Raw genomic sequence first — 18,482 nt, forward strand, 5'->3', positions numbered from 1 at the left:
ATGTAGTAATTTGATAATTAATAACTTCAAATCTGTTTTGTCTGTTCACACGCAGGCAACGGATTTAGTGATAGTTCCAGCAATTTCGTTTAATATGGCAATGCCATACAAAGCGATTGGTTGTGGAGCTTATTCAATATACCTTTATATCATGCTGTCTCCATCTTGCCCATGTTCCTAGCCTTTAGTCAAGGCGCACGCGGCACACCGGATGGCACGCACAACCCCAAAAATGTAACGCACGAAAAAAAACTACACCGCGAGCGGCGAAGCCGCGAAGCGCCTTTACCAACTCAAATTTAGGGCCTTATGTTTTTCTTTACATTTGCCAACGATTTTGGTGGGAGAAAATGTAATGCATAATGCATTAGCGTGGTGAGTCTGCTGGCCAATAAGAAGCCACAATTACTTGTATGACGTCACAAGAACGTTCGATGCAAATTCGTTACATTTTTTCCCACCAAAATCGTTGGCAAATGTAAAGAAAAACATAAGGCCCCCAAAACGAGTTGGTATTAGAAGGCGCTCCGCGGCTTCGCCGCTCGCGGTGACAGTCTTTTTTCGTGCGTTACATTTTTGGGGCTGTGCGTGCTATCCGGTGTGCCGCGTGCGCCTTGACTAAAGGCTACCATGTTCCTTGAATCGAATGACAATAATGAATGCTAATAATAATTGTGCAAAGGGGATCCGGGCTATTCAAGTACATGTAAACAACAGAGTAGTATTAACTAACACTAATGATAATAAATAATTAATCAACTAGGTATTTAAAGAGCCAGTGTTTCTACAATGTGATTGCCACGTTGTTTCTACGTCGGCATTTCAACGTTATAACGATTAGCAAATCCAACTATTATTCAACGTTGTTTTAACTTCTAAACTTGGCGTTGAAACAACATGGTGATTTTAACGTTGTTTTTACGTCGGCATTTCAACGTGAAAACTATTTGCAATTCCAACTATTATTCAACGTTACTTCAACGTCGGGGTATGACGTTGTTTCAACGTTATTTCAACGTATTTTGCCCACTGGGCTGTGGTCCTCTATTTTTATTTGAAAGGAATGAACGTTTGGTAATCAAGTAATAATAATAATATACAGCACTTAGAGAGAGCGCACAGTATCTGACAAAGAAAACAGTGATCACACTTCAAATGAATAATGGCAGCACAAACTTATTCGTCACTTTATAGTGATATAAATTAGTTGTGGACTATATAATATCAGGTGTTTATCCACCAAAATTTGAATCTGAGAAGCGTTACTTACAGTAACCTCTCTCAGGATGTGCCTGCCCGCCCATTATTTTTGCAAGGACATAATCGCCCGGATTGTCGGCGATATCTCAAAAGCGCGAGCAATGATTTTGTTACAGTATATCTATACTTTTATTCAAGACTACACAATTTGAATGTTATTTTTCTTCATAAGCAGTTCAATTATTACCAGATATAATCACACCGAAATAATTTATTTACTACATTGTTATCTTAAATTTAAAAGATTGTTTTTCATAAACAACACAACTAACATTTCTACTAAAAACACTTCAATGGCAACGGCTGTTACTTTACGTATAATTTTCTTGCACTTTACGTGCATTCATCAAACAACAGTGTGCAGTTAAAAGTGCAATGAATTTTTACCTCCGTTTTACGAATAAAAGACAAGTGTCCATTTAAAAGAGCAAAATAAGTGAACAATACACATTGTTCTGAGCCCAAACAGGTTGTTGTTTTTCACTGAGAGCAGCCAATACTATAAGCTTTGTTTAGTTTGTATATTATTCTTGAACCCTTTGTACTCCAAACATCACTTGTATTTGAATGCGTTCATCCCGCGAGTATTGGATGACGCTGAATTATGAATGGCGTTTGATACTTCATAATGAATATTCATCACTATGGACCGTTCACATCAGACTGAGTCGCATACAAGGAAATAAAAGCCTCACTAATTATGTATGCTGTCATTCATTTCCACTTGTTGATGGGTTTTAAAAGTTTCAAAGTCAGAGCTAAATTGTTTAACCCCCCCCCCCCCCCCGGCAAAGTTAACGGGTAGAATTTAACTAGTTAACTACTCCCATTAATTACACATGACGTTTTGCTGAGGATGAACTTAAAGACCTAAAATAAAAAAGCTTAATAGTGATTCACAATGGTTAAATATTTAAAAGGTCCGAAAAACCACAACATACACCAATTGAATTTTATGAAATTATTACTTTTTAAACTTTAAAACTACCGATTACAATAAGGATTTCCAACTATGAAGTTAATCAGTGATTTATAAAACAAATATTTGTAACCATAAACTGGGGGAAATGTACGGAGAATAGTAATAATGACATTAATAAATAAATAAATCTTCAAATTAAAAACAGAAATTTGATCAATTTTTTGTTTAATAGTTAGCTACTTGAGATTTTGACCCTCTCCCACCCTCCCCCCTCCCTGACTCCATAGAAGCTTTTGGCTCTAATACAAAATTACAACAATATATTACTTATAGGAGTTGAAACCAATGGTTCTTTTCAGAACCACCCCAACTCATTAGAGATAGTTATTACATGGTATTACCGCAAACCTTTGTATATCATTATTTCTACCATGCAAAGTTTCAAATCCTATACGTAACATATTACTTGACAACAATTAGCTAATCATACAACACAACATTTCTTCCGATGATTTGTATTTTTTTTTTCTACAAATCCAGACGCGTCTGTTACCTACGATTCGTTTTCGATCATGAAAACAAATACAATACATTGATAGAAGTCTAAAAATATTTCACAGCGCTGTTTTGATTCCGATGCGACTGTTGGCTTTTGTTGGAACTGAGCATTCTATATTTCCGATGGGTTTGCTCTAACAGAAAAGCGCATGGAATATCAAGTTTAAAATCAGGATTCTATGGCAATTTGGGGTTTGCTTTAGGGTGTGAATGTTTAAGTTTCTCCTGACATGCGTTTGATTCTAAGCCTGGTGTCTGTAATGCCAAGAGGCCCACAGGGTACGTTCAAAATACCATTATGTGTATACTCGGCATTAAGATTAATCTCACTATCATCACAACCATTAAACCACCAGCCTCCCTTCGACTCCCCGGCACAGTTCCTTCCTTCGTCGCCATCGTTGTCTTTGTCGTGTGTTGAGAACGGTTTGCCATTTGCAGACAAAATAGCACAACCTGAGTAAATAGAAAAACATTAAGTTTGCACATTTTTTAGGTTGCATTTGGTTTGAAACAGTTTTGCTTAACATTTAAAAGTAATGTTAAAAAACTGTTTATAAAAAGAGTGTTTGGTCCTGCCTATTGTTCATTGTTTTCTTAAAGGAGCATTTATGTCGGAATCTTGATAGAGTAGCGGTCGAATAGAAAATGAGGTTTTTTAAACATAAACAAGAACAAGTGTACGAGCCTGTGATTGAATTGAGAAAGACTCTGCTTACCGTTTCCGCAGTCCATTGATCCGTCAACTTGAATGGTGTAGTTTTCACCCGAGAGGCGAAAGTTACCCAATTTATAACTCCTCCACCGCCGATGAGTCGTTGACGAATTCCGAACTTTGACTTGAATCTCCCACTTGGTGTCTTGATCCTCAGTCAACTGACGGACCTTCTCATTTCCAAGCCAGAAACTCCCTGTACTCAGGTCACCAAAGCCCTTCTTGTACTCATCCCATCCGCGGGTGAAGTTCAAGTCACCACTTACACGCTTCTGGATAACCTTTAAAACCAAGCACACAGAACAACTAGGCATATCATCAAACTTAATTAACAAGTTTGTCCAAGGTTTGTGTGGTGATTAAACACATTTTGTGCAAATAATTCATTATTTTGTAACCGACATAAATAATAGGTCCACCATGTGTTTATTTATTAACGTTGTCTGCACAAGAATACTTTAAAAGGACAATAGCCTACACCAAAAAGTCTATCAGCTTGTAAATTTTGTCTTGATCAAATTCATCGATTGTTTTTTAATTTGTGGAAAATTAAATAATGGGAGGCTCTGTGAAGAGAGTATTCATGAATTGATAATCGCTTTAATTTGGTGCGGATTTGATGTTGGTGGACTCAAATATTATCAGGTATTGACATTTTGGTCCGCCCACATGTTGACACGTTGACGTATAGATAATCACAGTAATGAATTTAACACAATTATTTTTTTTTCCCAATTTATTTGACGTTTTAATATGAGTTGAATTCAAATTCTTATAAGAGACCACATTCTTTGAAATATTGAACATGACAACTCTCAGCAACTGGAATATAAATGTGCTCCTAAGTCTCTTTTTGTAAAATTGTTGATGGAGGAGGAACTTACAATCGATCCTTTCCAGTAGTTCATGTCGCAGCGTACCTGGAGGCCTTGTGGATACTTCGATGTGTAAATAGTGTAAACATCGCTCATACTGTTAGAGTTAGCCTTTAAATAGTCTTGGCAATCGTAGTGTCTGGTCTCTATAGAATGAAATAAAAACATTAAGGAGGAAAACATAAACATCCTGGGCAACATCCGTGGATTACCACAGTCCATAAAGGCTGTATCACACTGTAGCGATTACAAAAACGATAACGATAACGACGCTAAAAGCCCGGTCACACAGGCCCCGATAACGAGAACGAAAACGAGAACGAAATCGAGAACGATAAAAATGCACGCCATCGATTGGTTGAAATGCTCTACGCAGAAAACACCAACGCTCATTCAACCAATCAAGGGCGTGCATTTTTATCGTTCTCTTTTTCGTTCTCGTTATCGAGGCGTCGTACCTCAAGTTACGATGTATACGCGTCGTAAACTTACGACGTGCTCCCCCATCGATTGCACGAAACTTACGATGCATTCTAGACGTCGCAAATTCCTTGACAACGAGCTAAGGTACATCGTAACTTACGATCACCCAAAGGGTCGTCTTAACTCACGTTGCTCTAGTCTCAAATGGCGTTAATGCTGCTTCTAGACAGAGAAGCCGGGCGGGCATTACGCCGAGAAAGGTTATTCGTGACCGAAGATGCCCACTTGATACATTATTAACGGACGATGAAATTTACAGGCGCTATCGCTTTACACGAAATGGAATTGTTGGTTTATTGGAAAGGGTTGAATTAGAACACGACACAAAAGGTAAATTTTAATTAATAAGCATCGATGAAATGTTTAATTTGTTACTTATTACATGAACAATTTTAATTTATTTCTGTAAACTTACACAAGTACATGTACTCGACAAAACGCCAGTGATTAAAATCCCTTCAGCAGTAAAAGCAAACTGTCTAGCGCCACCATTCGTTTGCTCAAAAAACATGAAAAAACATAAACAAACATGGCGGCGTTCACGCAGTGTCTTGTACATTTTGCGCGTCTGCGCCATTTCTTTCTCCTCTCTTCGTCTCTTGTTAAACGGCTGTTTCGTTATTACACCGCGTATTTGACATAAAACAGCCGTAGTGCAAAAAGGTCATCCTCGTTCTAAAACTTCGTTTTATATAAAGGGCATTTTCAATGCGTTGCGATGCGTCGTCGGTACGACGCGTTTCGTGAAATCGTTTATGCAGTACGTCGGAGCTACGATGCATCGCAGAGCCGCGATGCATCGTAAACCATACGATGCATCGTAAGTTAAGAAGAGCTTCGTGAAATCGACCCCGGGCCTAAAGCGGATTGGCTCTTAGATCACTTTCGGCATCACAGTGAAGTAACTGTTTTTGTTTTAACTCCGCAGTCTCAGAACAAATAATGTGGTCGTTTTCGAAACAACATATTTGGCTGTCGGATATTTATAAAGCGTGTGCTGTCCTTATAGTGGCTTCACACATAAGGGGAAAAGAAGCCGAAGTCCGCAAACCTGAGCTGTCGAAAATGGCATATGTCAAATTCTATGTTTATCTCGGTGCAACCCCACCAGTTGGAGCGAGTGCTCAAAACCATGCTCTTATCACGTCGAACAACCTGTTCGGTAGAAATGTGGGTTGTATGAACACCCTAAGGTGTACCTTTGATTCCTTTTTGTGTATCCATGAAGCACCCAAACTGTAAAACTTTAACACCCCGGTTTTTGCAGTGGGGCAGAAGTACTCTCATCGGGTACAAACGGTTAAAATCATTTTGAAGATTTATTTGTATTTTCTTCTTGCGCAATCAGGATGAAACAGATATTATTTTAATATGCATCAATTTGGAATAAGGAACTCAATCTATGAAAATGTAAAATAATAAGAGACATCCTACTCACCTGCACAGATAATTCCCATCCACTGTTTCGGGCATGTGCACATGCAGGTTGTTGCATCGAACGTCCCGCCGTTCTTACACTCAGTCAATGCACACTCTGGAAACAAATGTCTCATGTTAATATTTTGCATGGTGAAACATCAGTAAAGTTTCTATCGGCATTGCAATGGGATTCCCTCCACAACTTCGACAATATTGTAAGTAGGCCTTGCACTGCCAAAACTGGGGTGTTCAATTGATTCTCTTGATCTATATGTGGCAACACTGACACGGTGTTAATTTTACCAACGATAAAGTAACGGGGATAAATAACACCGTGTTGGTGTTGTCACATATAGATACCAGGAAAGTCAATTAAGCACCCCAGTTTTTGCAGTGTGTGTGAGTCACGTTCGGGAGTTATGTGTGATAGGATTTAAGAAAGCAACCAAAACCTGTCACGTTTACAGAACAAGCAAGAACAAGCAAGAGGTGTGTTATAACACACCTCTTGCTTGTTCTGTATTCTGGTAGGCTGAAACACTTTCTTTTCCAGATTTCTGTTCTTATCTCACATTTAAGACCGAGCTGTGTTATAAAACACATATTGACTGGCATAATTCGGTGACTTTAGTGTACGTCTATTCCCCCTAGGGCTTGTGAGTGACCAGAAGAGCGACCTATTTCCCTCGGCCTTCGGCCTCGGGAAAAAGGTCGTTCTTCTGGTCACTCAAAGTCCCTTGGGGGAATAGACGTACACTAGTTACACATTGAATCAGGGAATATCAGTAATATAAGGTTTATGTTGACGTTGATAAAATAGCACTGCCTTTAAGCCATTTCGAAGGCACAGTACTACACTATTAGGTTTGGGTATATCTGATCATTTCCACCCAAACTAAACAGTGCAATCCCATAGGACCACCGTTTTTCAACAAGATTCGATTCATAGTTGGGCTAGTTAGAGCTAGTGTGAATGGGTCTTAGATGTGTCACTCTGAGGAGTTATGACAACAGTTCAATATCGACTCATGCTGAGAAACTAAAGATACGAGTCACGCATTCATAGTTTATCAGAATCAATTGTTTTGGGTGAATAATTAGCCAAACCAAACCAAGTAAAACTTCTCAAAATGGCCAGCAGCTCGTTGCTTCTCATCAACGGTTATTATGATCATTAATATTGGAGTTTTTACCAATTTATGTCCATACATGTAAACATTAAGATCATACTCACCAGCACAGGTGTTTCCCTTCCATTTCTCTGTGCAATCACACTTGCAGGCAGATGTGTCACTGAGCGAGCCGCCATTCACACAATCTCCGGTAACCAATGCACACTCTATAAATAATTAAAAAGTATAATACATCTCTCGAACGTTAACACGACAATCACCGACGAACTATGTTGGTGAACAAAAGCGATCATAAGATTTGACAGATTTCGTGGTGAAATATCAATGAAGTTTGTGTTCTTTGTGAAATTTGATTAATCAATATTTATCCACCGTCAACAGTCCTAGTTTTTTGTTTTTCGTTTTATTGGTTTTAGAATATGTTATTAACTCTTCTCAAGCCAATGACGGTGGTGAACATTACGGCCACCATTTTTGTTTACACCGGTTTTCTGTAAAAAACTGATCTTTCTTTGCAGCAATGGCAGTTTGCAGAGTAATACTAGTATTACCGACGGTGTTCACATAAGTATACACTGCAAAAACTGGATGACACCATTGGTGTTGCCTCATAAAGAAACCGACGAGAGAATCTAAATTAAAATTTTAAATTCAATTAAAAGGTTGCTCAAACAACAAAAATGTTACTCGATGGTGTACAGTTTGGATCCTTTTAAGTATCAAAATGGCAACTCAAATAGTGTCATTTATAACAGTTCAATTTTTTTTTGCAATGGGCATCAAAGAATCCTTACGAGGCAGTTAGATGTTTTTCTTTTGAGCGATATAGGGTTGATACAAATAGTATTTTTGATATGCACCAATTGGATGTAAGGAACGCGATCTTGGAATGGAAAGATTAAGGATGAATTACATTTTACTCACCAGTACATAGTTTTCCTATCCACTGGTCCTGGCATCCACACGTGCAGGTTGCTTCATTGAGCGTACCGTTATTCTCGCAGCCAGTCAAATCACACTCTGAAACAAAAGTATATTTAACAACACTTCGTGACATTAAAGGCCTTCTCGACAGACTAGACGCTGTAGGTCCTCGTTAGTAAAGACAATCAGTAGTGTGGTGCTGTAGTGTCTTGTGTGGTACTGCTTTTTCTTGAAACTTATTATTTTAACGAAAGATAGGCCTATTACACACATATTGACTGGCAATGAGGTAACTAGTGTACGTCTATTGCCCCGAGGGACTTTGAGTGACCAGAAGAGGGACCTAGAAGAGGGCCGAAGGCCGAGGGAAATAGGTCCCTCTTCTGGTCACTCACAGGCCCGAGGGGAAAATAGACGTACACAAGTTACCGAATTATGCCAGTCAATATTTGTTTTATAACACAGCTCGGCCTTAAATGTGAAATTAGAACAGAAATATGGAAAAGAAAGGAAGTTTTGTAGTTGCTGTTCACGGCTCAAGTCAAGAGAGGGCGCTGTAACCGGGCACTATTTTCAAAGACTAGTGCGCGCGATCATTAGACTATAATATTATTAGTTCATCCCACGTGACCGTGTTTCAGCCAACCAGAATACAGAACAAGCAAGAGGTGTGTTATAACACACCTCTTGCTTGTTCTGTAGTATGGTAGGCTGAAACACTTTCTTTTCCAGATTTCTGTTCTTATCTCACATTTAAGACCGAGCTGTGTAATAAAACACATATTGACTGGCATAATTCGGTGACTAGTGTACGTCTATTCCCCCTCGGGCTTGTGAGTGACCAGAAGAGCAATGGTCACTCAAAGTCCCTTGGGGAAATAGACGTACACTAGTTACACATTGAATCATGGAATATCAGTAATAAAAGGTTTATGTTGACGTTGATAAAATAGCACTGCCATTAAGCCATTTCGAAGACACAGTACTACACTATTAGGTTTGGGTATATCTGATCATTTCCACCCAAACTAAACAGTGCAATCCCATAGGGCCACCGTTTTTCAACAAGATTCAATTCATAGTTAGGGCTAGTGTGAATGGGTCTTAGGTGTGTCACTCTGAGGAGTTATGACAACAGTTCAATATCGACTCATGCTGATAAACTAAAGATACGAGTCACGCATTCATGGTTTATCAGATTCAATTGTTTTGGGAGAATGATTAGCCGAACCAAAGCAAGTAAAACTTCTCAAAATGGCCAGCAGCTCGTTGCTTCTCATCAACGGTTATTACGATCATTAATATTGGAGTTTTTACCAATGTATGTCCATACATGTAAACATTAAGATCATTCTTACTAGAACATGTGTTTCCATTCCAATTCCCTGTACAATCACACGTGCAAGTTGTGGCATTGAGCGAGCCATCATTCGCACAGCTGTCAGTCTTCAATGCACATTCTGTATTAAAGGAACGTTACAGAATTGGTTTTTGCTAACAAAACAGTTGCTGGCAGTGTATAAAGCACTTCATGTAATCCACCATATGCATAAACTGACAAACCTGTAAAAGTTTGAGATCGATCGGCCATCTGGGTCATGAGACAATAGTGAGAACCCGATTACAAATTTTGCATTGCATCGATGCCAAAATAAAAATGAATAAAACGCTCACTGATCGATAAACTCCAAACGTGAAGTTAGATTTTTTTATTTCTCATCAAATATGACATTTCAGAAAGAAATATTTCAAGGAATGTTTTCAACTGTCATCATCATTAGACTGTGTAAGTTGTATGTAAATCTGTGATCTTAAACGATTTTTTGTTTCTTACCAATTATGTAACGTTTCTTTAATATACAAACAAAATTATCTCTCGAGCTTAAATTGTGAATAAAATAAAAAATTGTGTTAACATAAATTGCCTGGAGCCTAGGCTGCAAGAAGTTAATATCAATAAATGACAATCCCCGAGAATTATTCAGAGAGATGGTTAGATTTTACACATTTCATTGTGGATTATTTCAATTGTTGTTCGGCGGGGATTCAAGTTCTTTGTTATGGTGTTTAAATTATGGCGTAGGACTACATTTGTATTCCTTTTTGATATCTAAACGTTAATACATATGATGTCAGTTTTAACAGTTCAGATTCTGCAGTGAGGCAGAAAGTATCTTCTTCAAGCAAAGATGGTGAAATTGATTGAACATTTAGATTTTCCTACTTTAGTTTGTTTCGTGGCTTTATAAACCATCAGAGACTGTGCAGCAGCCCATGGGCTGCTGCATTAATTCCTTGTTATTTTGAGTTTTGTTTACAAAAAAGATGGCAGCTTCTACACATTGCAAGGTGCATCAGTTAAGTTTCTATCGGTTGTGAAACGGGAGCATTGCAATAGGATTCCCGTGACAATTACATCAATTGAAGTGGGTCTTTGGTGTGTCACTCTGAGGAGTTAAAGGGTTATGGTTGGAGAATCAACACAAGCCTGTCAGGGTTTTCTTTTTCTTCAGAAGAACTTCGGACCCATCCTGGTTTTTGCGAGGTGAAAGCGGGTACTAAGCATAGGGGTACTAACCGCATCTCTGGCCGCAGCATTCATTCGCAAACGGGCACTGCAATCCTCAGAAAGCATTCTTGTTTTGTTTTTTTTGTTTTTTTTGTTTTTTTTATTCAAACGTTTGTTGTGAACAAAATCCAAACCAAACCATTAAGTAAAAAATGTCTCTAAATGGTCAGCATCTCAATGTTTCTCACCAAAAGCGATGAAGATCATACTCACCAGTACAGGTGTTTCCCGTCCATTTCCCTGTGCAAGTGCACTTGCAGGCCGATGTGGTGTCACTGAGCGAGCCGCTATGCGCACAATCTTCATCCGTCTTCAATGCACACTCTGTATTAATTTACAAACAAAACTATCTCTCGAACGTAACTTGTTAATAAATTAACATTACGGTACACGTAGAATATAATGATCCACACAAAACATGCCTCGAAATTGCACGATTTTCCTTTTATGTCGTGAAAGCTACACCGTCGGCCATTTTGTGGAGTCAATAAGGTTTGGACTCCATGATGGCCGACCGTGTTAGTTCGCAAAGTGAAAGGAAAACCGTGCAATTTCGAGGCATGTTTGTGTGGATCATTATATTCTACTTTTGAATTATCAATCTCACCATATGCATTTCATAACAAACGGTTTCAAACGCTTTTCAAAGACCAAATCGCCCGATCCAAGGCAACGTGTTCCTTCTAACCCGGTGTGGCGGTTTCAGTCTTCCGCCGTGTTCGGTTTTCCGGGTGACGTAGCCGGACATTTCACCACGTTGTTCGAACGGTTTAAGCTTTCCGGCGTGTTCAGTTTTCCGGGTGACGTAGCCAGACAAAAATACCACCGCGAGTACCCTGGCGAGTACTGTAGTTCTCTCAGTGACCCCAAATTGTTTATTATTACGATTCTTTTCTGTTTAGTCACATCCTCTTGCCCCATCTTTACACGTATTCATGCGTACAACTTTAAGCAGGTCACACTGCTTGTGCCACACCAAATTCTCTCATACGATCCACGCGTTCGCCGCTCGTTGTACTCGTGGACGCCGCCATGACAGCTACCGGAGATTAACGCGGATGACTCAATACAGCACTAAAAATTGACAAATTTTGCTTGCTGTGCGCAGGCATCGCATGACGTAATGTTACCGTATTTGGTCATTCGGAAAACTGAACACGGCGGAAAGTTGAAACCGCCACACCTGTTTACAGTCGGTCGCGCGATGGAAATCTTGCGCGCAATCCTAAGACTGAGGCCTAAAAACTGTGTCTTTTTATGATCGCGCGTCAAGATTTCCATCGCCGGACCATCGCGCGACCGACTATAACTCGGCCTTTAAGGACCATGAATCATGACTTTCTACTTAATACCAGCACAGTCATTTCCCATCCATTGTTTCGGGCATGTACACTTGCAGGTTGCTGCATCGAGCGTACCGCCATTCTCACAGCCAGTCAATGCACACTCTGGAAACAATTTTCTCTTCAGGGTAAATAATGGCTAATATAAATAAAAGCCGTCTGGAGACTGGACTACTGCAGAAATTGTGTGTTTATGAGTAACGAAAACCAGCAAACTTGTTGTTTCTGATGTAGTGTCTGGTGGAGTACTGCTTTTTCACGAAACTTATTATTTTTACGAAATTTATGATAATTTTAGACACATTTAAAGGCAGTGGACACTATTGGTAATTACTCAAAATAATTATTAGCATAAAACCTTTCTTGAGCACGAGTAATGGAGAGAGGTTGACGGTATAAAACATTGTTAGAAACGGCTCCCTCTGAAGTGCCATAGTTTTCGAGAAAGAAGTAATCTTCCACGAATTTGATTTCGAGACCTCAAGTTTAGCACTTGAGGTCTCGAAATCAACCATTTAAACGCACACAACTTCGTGTGACAAGGGTGTTTTTTTCTTTCATTATTATGTCGCAAGTTTGATGACCGATTGAGCTCAAATTTTCACAGGTTTGTTATGTTATGCATATGTTGAGATATACCAACTGTGAAGGCTAGTCTTTGACAATTACCGATAGTGTCCACTGCCTTTAATTCATGGATTAGTAGTCAAGTTTCTGTTGACGTTGATAACATTGACTGACATGGGATTCAATTATCAATAAGGGCAACAGTGAGTGGGTCTTTGGTGTGTCACTCCGGGTAGTAATGACGCTACAGTTAACAAACGACTCATGCTGAGAAACTGAGATACGAGTTATGGTTTCTCAGAGTCAATTGTTTTAGCCAAACCAAACCAAGTAAAATTTCTCAAAAAGTACCCAAAAAGTACCCAAATCCTTTAAGGGAAAACCGTGCATTTTCGAGGTACATTTGTGTGGATCATTATATTCTACTTTTAAATTATCTATCTACATAACAAACTGTTTCAAACGCTTATCAAAGACCAACTCGACCGGTCCAAGGCAACGTGTTTCTTTAAGTGACGTTTGGCGGTGGTTCAAATGCATTGCCGTTCACACTTTGGGCAATGGACCGTTCCGGCTTTCCACTAAGCTCCGCCCACCGCGCACGTGAGCAAGACACGTGTATGAGCACTCCCAATGACATTCTGCACGATTCTGCCGCGCGTGCCAAATATACGCGCACGCATGACCGAGTTTGTCCGACCACAATCATTGCTGTGATTAGTTGCAATGACTTAGTTGCTTTGGCTTAGTTGCACTTACCAGTACAGGTTTTGCCAGTCCAGTTTTGGGCACAGGAACAATGACAAGGATCGTCTATGAATGTACCTCCGTTTTCACAATTAGTCAGTGAGCAATCTGAGAATGAGAAATCCGTGTAATCACAAAGATTGATAATGACAATCACTTTATGAAGAAGTAAGATTAGGAAAAGTTTTGTAGAGTAGACTGATTTCCCCATAATGGCAGATATAATGAAAACGCAAATATATGCGCAAATACAAAGTCAAATGGTGCAATTAGTTGAAGGTTTATTATTATTCAGACCTTGGTTTTCTTTCAAGTTTGTCTAAATGGATGTTGTGAACTTAGAAGTCCAAGATCGTCTGAAATCTATCTGGACCGTAAATTCAGGCGGCCATCATGCCGCCTAATTTTTTACTTTATTTTTCTTCTTTTCAGCCCACACCTTTGTTGAATCACTTTGGTTCAAAAGAGTGTCGGTAAATTACTTTAAAAAAAAACAGTCTTGACCAAACAAGACTATTTCTAAATAGTTATCCATCGGGATAAAAAAAAGAGTAAGTGGTTTAATATCTTCATTTTAATGCAGTGGACACTATTGGTAATCACTCAAAATAATGATTAGCATAAAACCTTACTTGGTTATGAGTAATTGGGAGAGGTTGATAGTATAAAACATTGTGAGAAACAGCTCTCTCTGAAATAACGTAGTTTTCGAAAAAGAAGTAATTTTTCACGAACTTGATTTCGAGACCTCAGATTTAGAATTTGAGGTCTCGAAATCAAGCATCTGAAAGCACACAACTTCATGTGACAAGGTTGTTTTTTTTTCATTATTATCTCGCAACTTCGACTACCTATTGAGCTGAAATTTTCACAGGTTTGTTATTTTATGCATATGTTGAGATTCACTAAGTGAGAAGACTGATCTTTGACAATTACCAGTGTCCACTGTCTTTAGGCTACTCACTTTCACAATCGAAGTAGTTGAATATTTCAAAATCGAGGTCTGTGAATAGAGGGTGATCGGTGTAAAACGGATCAAACCCTCTCTCGGGTGTATACGTGTTCATGCCTCCAGGGTAGATGCTGGTACACTGGCATCGTAGGCGGTGATTTAACGGCATGACCCACCGTATAATGCCGTTCTTCTTAGGGTCCGGTTCCCTCCCGAAGCTGCAACTAAATGCTGTAACTGTTGCGAACCTCATCAAGGACACTTTAAATTAAAAGAAATAAAATGTTTCAAATAAGATTATCCAAAGTAAAAGAAAAGTTGCAGTGTTTTGATCAACGGTAGGGATAGATTGCGGCTTGCTACGCTTGGTTCAACAATCTATACATGGCATCGCGAGACTAATGAGGGAATAACATTTTGACCCGGGTTTCCCTTCTTGGGCGACGACCGGGTCAATGGCCGCTGCACCGCGCCGAATTAAAGACCTGCTTGAACGAAAATATCAAGTCGTGAACTTTGCTGAATTTCACTTAAAATCTTTTCAATGAATATGGAAATCGAGTCATATGATTATAAATATATTTCAATTGTGTAAAAAAAAATCATTTCGTTGCCCTTATCCAGCGGTTTTCGTTGCAAACATTCCGTTTAGGTATAGGTGTTTAAAATACCTCAAAGGTAACAGTGAACAGTGTTTGATAGGATTCTTTTGCTGAGATTTTTGAAAATGCTCTTTTTAAGGCCCTTTCCGTGAGCTGTTAATTGTTGAGTGGCACCTCTCTCACACATAATTAAAATGTTTGAAGAGAAAAAAACTTTGTGAAAACACTGGTTTTTGACAATATTCAGGGCCAGTGCCTTTAATGTCCACAATACACATTAATGGTCAGGAGAAGAGTTATTATCACAAAAACAACTTGATCAAAACGGACGACGTCTTGACGGTGTTTTTTTTTCGTATTTGAACAGAGTGATATTACATATTTCTGGACTGCATTCGCTACCCATTACCACGCCTACTGTTTGTTTATAGAATCTGTTATTAAACTCAAAGACATTTGCGCCATTGATTAGTTCCAAAAGACAACGTGCCTGTTGAACAGATTAGTTACTGCCTGGTAGACCGCAGCTGTAATTTCACTTGTTAAATCCTCGTCAACCAACTTATAGTGCGGCCCAGATAGTTGCCTAGTCCCCTCGTGTATATAGTCTGATTTATTGAGAACGCAAACACCCCTGGCTTTGTCAAATGGTTTATGGCAATTTTTGTTTTGTTTGACTTGGACGTCTGCTTTAGTCAATTTGTCACACATTTTTAATTTTTGTTTTGGACAACTCCTCCAGTGTACCTTCAATGTACGATTCTAGGTATGTGTTAAAGGTGACTTGAAGATTCCTTATTGATGGCATTCGGAAGGGGTGTATATAGGCTCCGCCTTTGTTTCCCCGCCATTAAAACGCTTAGTCTCATTTTTCTGAAAAGCAGTTTCAAATGGCGTAGGATGGTAGACCGTTTGGGGATGAAGTTCAAACCACGCAAAAATACGATTAGCTCAATATCTGTAAAATGTGTGTCTGACAGACTTTTTTACAAATTGCTGATTTGTTTTGCTTTTTGCTTAAGAATACCCAAGAAGATCTAACCTCTCCATTCTCTTATTGGTTTTGGATATAAATGTTTCTGGAGAGGATAGATATAACATCTTCCTTCAACTGAAACCCATATCCAATACGCCTCCAGTAGAACGTTGGTACATGTAGTACTATGTAACTAATACATACATGATGTTGTATGTCATACCCATACAAATGTTTCTTTTCTAGGTCAAATTCCATGGCAGCTTTCTTCTCTAAACCATCTAACTCTTTCCATGTACTTACACATTCAATAACTTTATCCCAAGAAGACTCTTTAAATGCAATAACAGGTTCAAATTCGTCTTTTGTTGCACGACAAACACCCACTGCAACCCCTCCATTGCATGCACTGTCTGACATCTGCGTTGTTACACAAACAAACAAACAATCTCACACTCGTTCCCATGGGTAGTGAGTTTATGTGTACTAAAGTCCCATAGCACCATTTTCGTGATATTTGGGAACAAGGTTGTAACTCCAATAATTTGCCTAAAAAAGGGGCTAAGAAAATCGCCTTTTTTGAGGAGCCAAACCAAACTTTGAACTTGAACATTGTAAATTATTTATTATGAATACCTTCTCTATGATATTATGACCTCAAACCTTCTTCACCCCTGACCCTGCAGCATTTTGACAGAATAAATGGCTTGGGCCCATGGCCTATGAAGAGAAAGAAGCAATGTTTAATAAAATGTTTCGTTATTCCTGAGACAGACGTGGGGTGTTTGAATGCCTGATTATGAGCTGGTTAAGATCGACTGTTTTCGGATAGCATTTGTGCGGGTTAGCATGCAAACAAATGCTATCCGCAGCTGTCTCATAACAAATGCACTTCAGTAACAAAGATCAGGAAGGTTGGATAACAGATAAGTTTTTACAGAGCTTTCTACTTTACTACGCATTGTAACAAAAATGGGTCGAGTATATAACAGTCTGAATCTTTCTGAAACAGCCGTTTAAAACATTACAGGGTCATGTCCGTGCGATAAATAAAGGCCCGGCCTCGCCTTCAGCTTGTTTATCGCACGGTCACCACGACCCTGCCGGTCTTAAACGGCCGTTTTATAACTCGTCGCCACTCAGTTATTCCCTTAATAAAATGATAAACCAAATAATAGAGGAATAAAAATATTGTGATATCGACGGATATATTATATTTCGTCTTCTCTCGTTTCAAAAACTTAATAAGGCTTCAAAAATATTAAGGGAAGTGGCAGTGTGGCCAGGTTAGTACTGCTACAGTTACGGGCACGCGGTGTATGGTGTTCTATTGTTGTTAATCACTCATCGTTAGGTGTTGCTTATCAATGCGGTCACTGAGGCAGCAAGAAATTATAGTTTCCTGATAAATTCAGCTTTTCGCACGTTTTGATTATACCTTCCCAACCCAAGAATATTTTCCCCGCAATTAGGTTAGCAAAATAGCCAGAACTTGTTAAGCGAAAGTAATCCTATTGAAATCTTGAAGAAAAAAAACAACGAGGCCGATGGTCTGTTTCCCCCTCTTTGATGGGGTGCACACCTAGGACTAAAAGTGTGTGCCCCCCCCCCCCTATTAACAAAACACAGGTGCCGCCCCTGGTATATCCCCAACAACACATGCCGTCGGCAGTATTCTTGTCAATTCTTCATGTCAATTTCACTTTGATGCACGCTCTCTTGCGTCATATTTATTTTTGCCATTTTTATTTTGTTCATTATCAATGTTGATCAATATTTGAAAACCATTTTTAATTTTGGATAGATCGCTTGGCTGAGTTTAAATGACACGTCAACGCCAGATATTTTGAAATCAATTTGGTCTCTACATACGTCGTGCTCGTTTCATTTAAAGAAAAAAACCACACCACAGATTCAATATTTAACTGAAAACTTTCCACCATTAAATAATAATATTTTCCTCTGCAACGTATACAGATTAAATAGCAGCAAATTTACCAACAATATGTTTGCTTTAAAATTAAAGTGAATCTGAAAAAAAACTATACAATGTTCCCAATCACAACAATTTCTTTAATTGTCATTCTTATAACTATCTTAATTCTCTTCCCTTTAAAGCACACAATCTCAAAGAATGCATCCCTGTGGGTCATTGTTTTTTGTTTTCCTTTGTCCCTGCATACGGAACAGTAACCCGTAGACCTTGAACACAAACGTTATTGTGGACAACCCCAGTCTTTAGAGTTCCCCTATGGAGTCATCATAATTATTGTTTCCATGTTCATAATTGTTGTCTCTATAATGCACCAGGGTGAAAGGACGGCTGTTGTTTAAAATATGTTAAAGTCACCAGGAAATATATAAAAAAAAAAAAAACGTCAAACATTAGAGTATATGTTTATGAACAATGAAAATATTTTTTTTGAATAATTGTTTG

The 18,482-nt window shown here is 38.8% G+C and overlaps 1 pseudogene; it reads right to left on the minus strand.

The window, feature by feature from the left end:
* Nucleotides 1–2,939: 2,939 nt before the first annotated feature.
* LOC139938238 (uncharacterized) lies at nucleotides 2,940–15,877 on the minus strand (annotated as a pseudogene).
* Between the last annotated feature and the right edge of the window lie 2,605 nt (nucleotides 15,878–18,482).

This window comes from Asterias amurensis, chromosome 6 (assembly GCF_032118995.1).
Source record: "Asterias amurensis chromosome 6, ASM3211899v1".
Classification (NCBI taxonomy): Eukaryota; Metazoa; Echinodermata; class Asteroidea; order Forcipulatida; family Asteriidae; genus Asterias; species Asterias amurensis.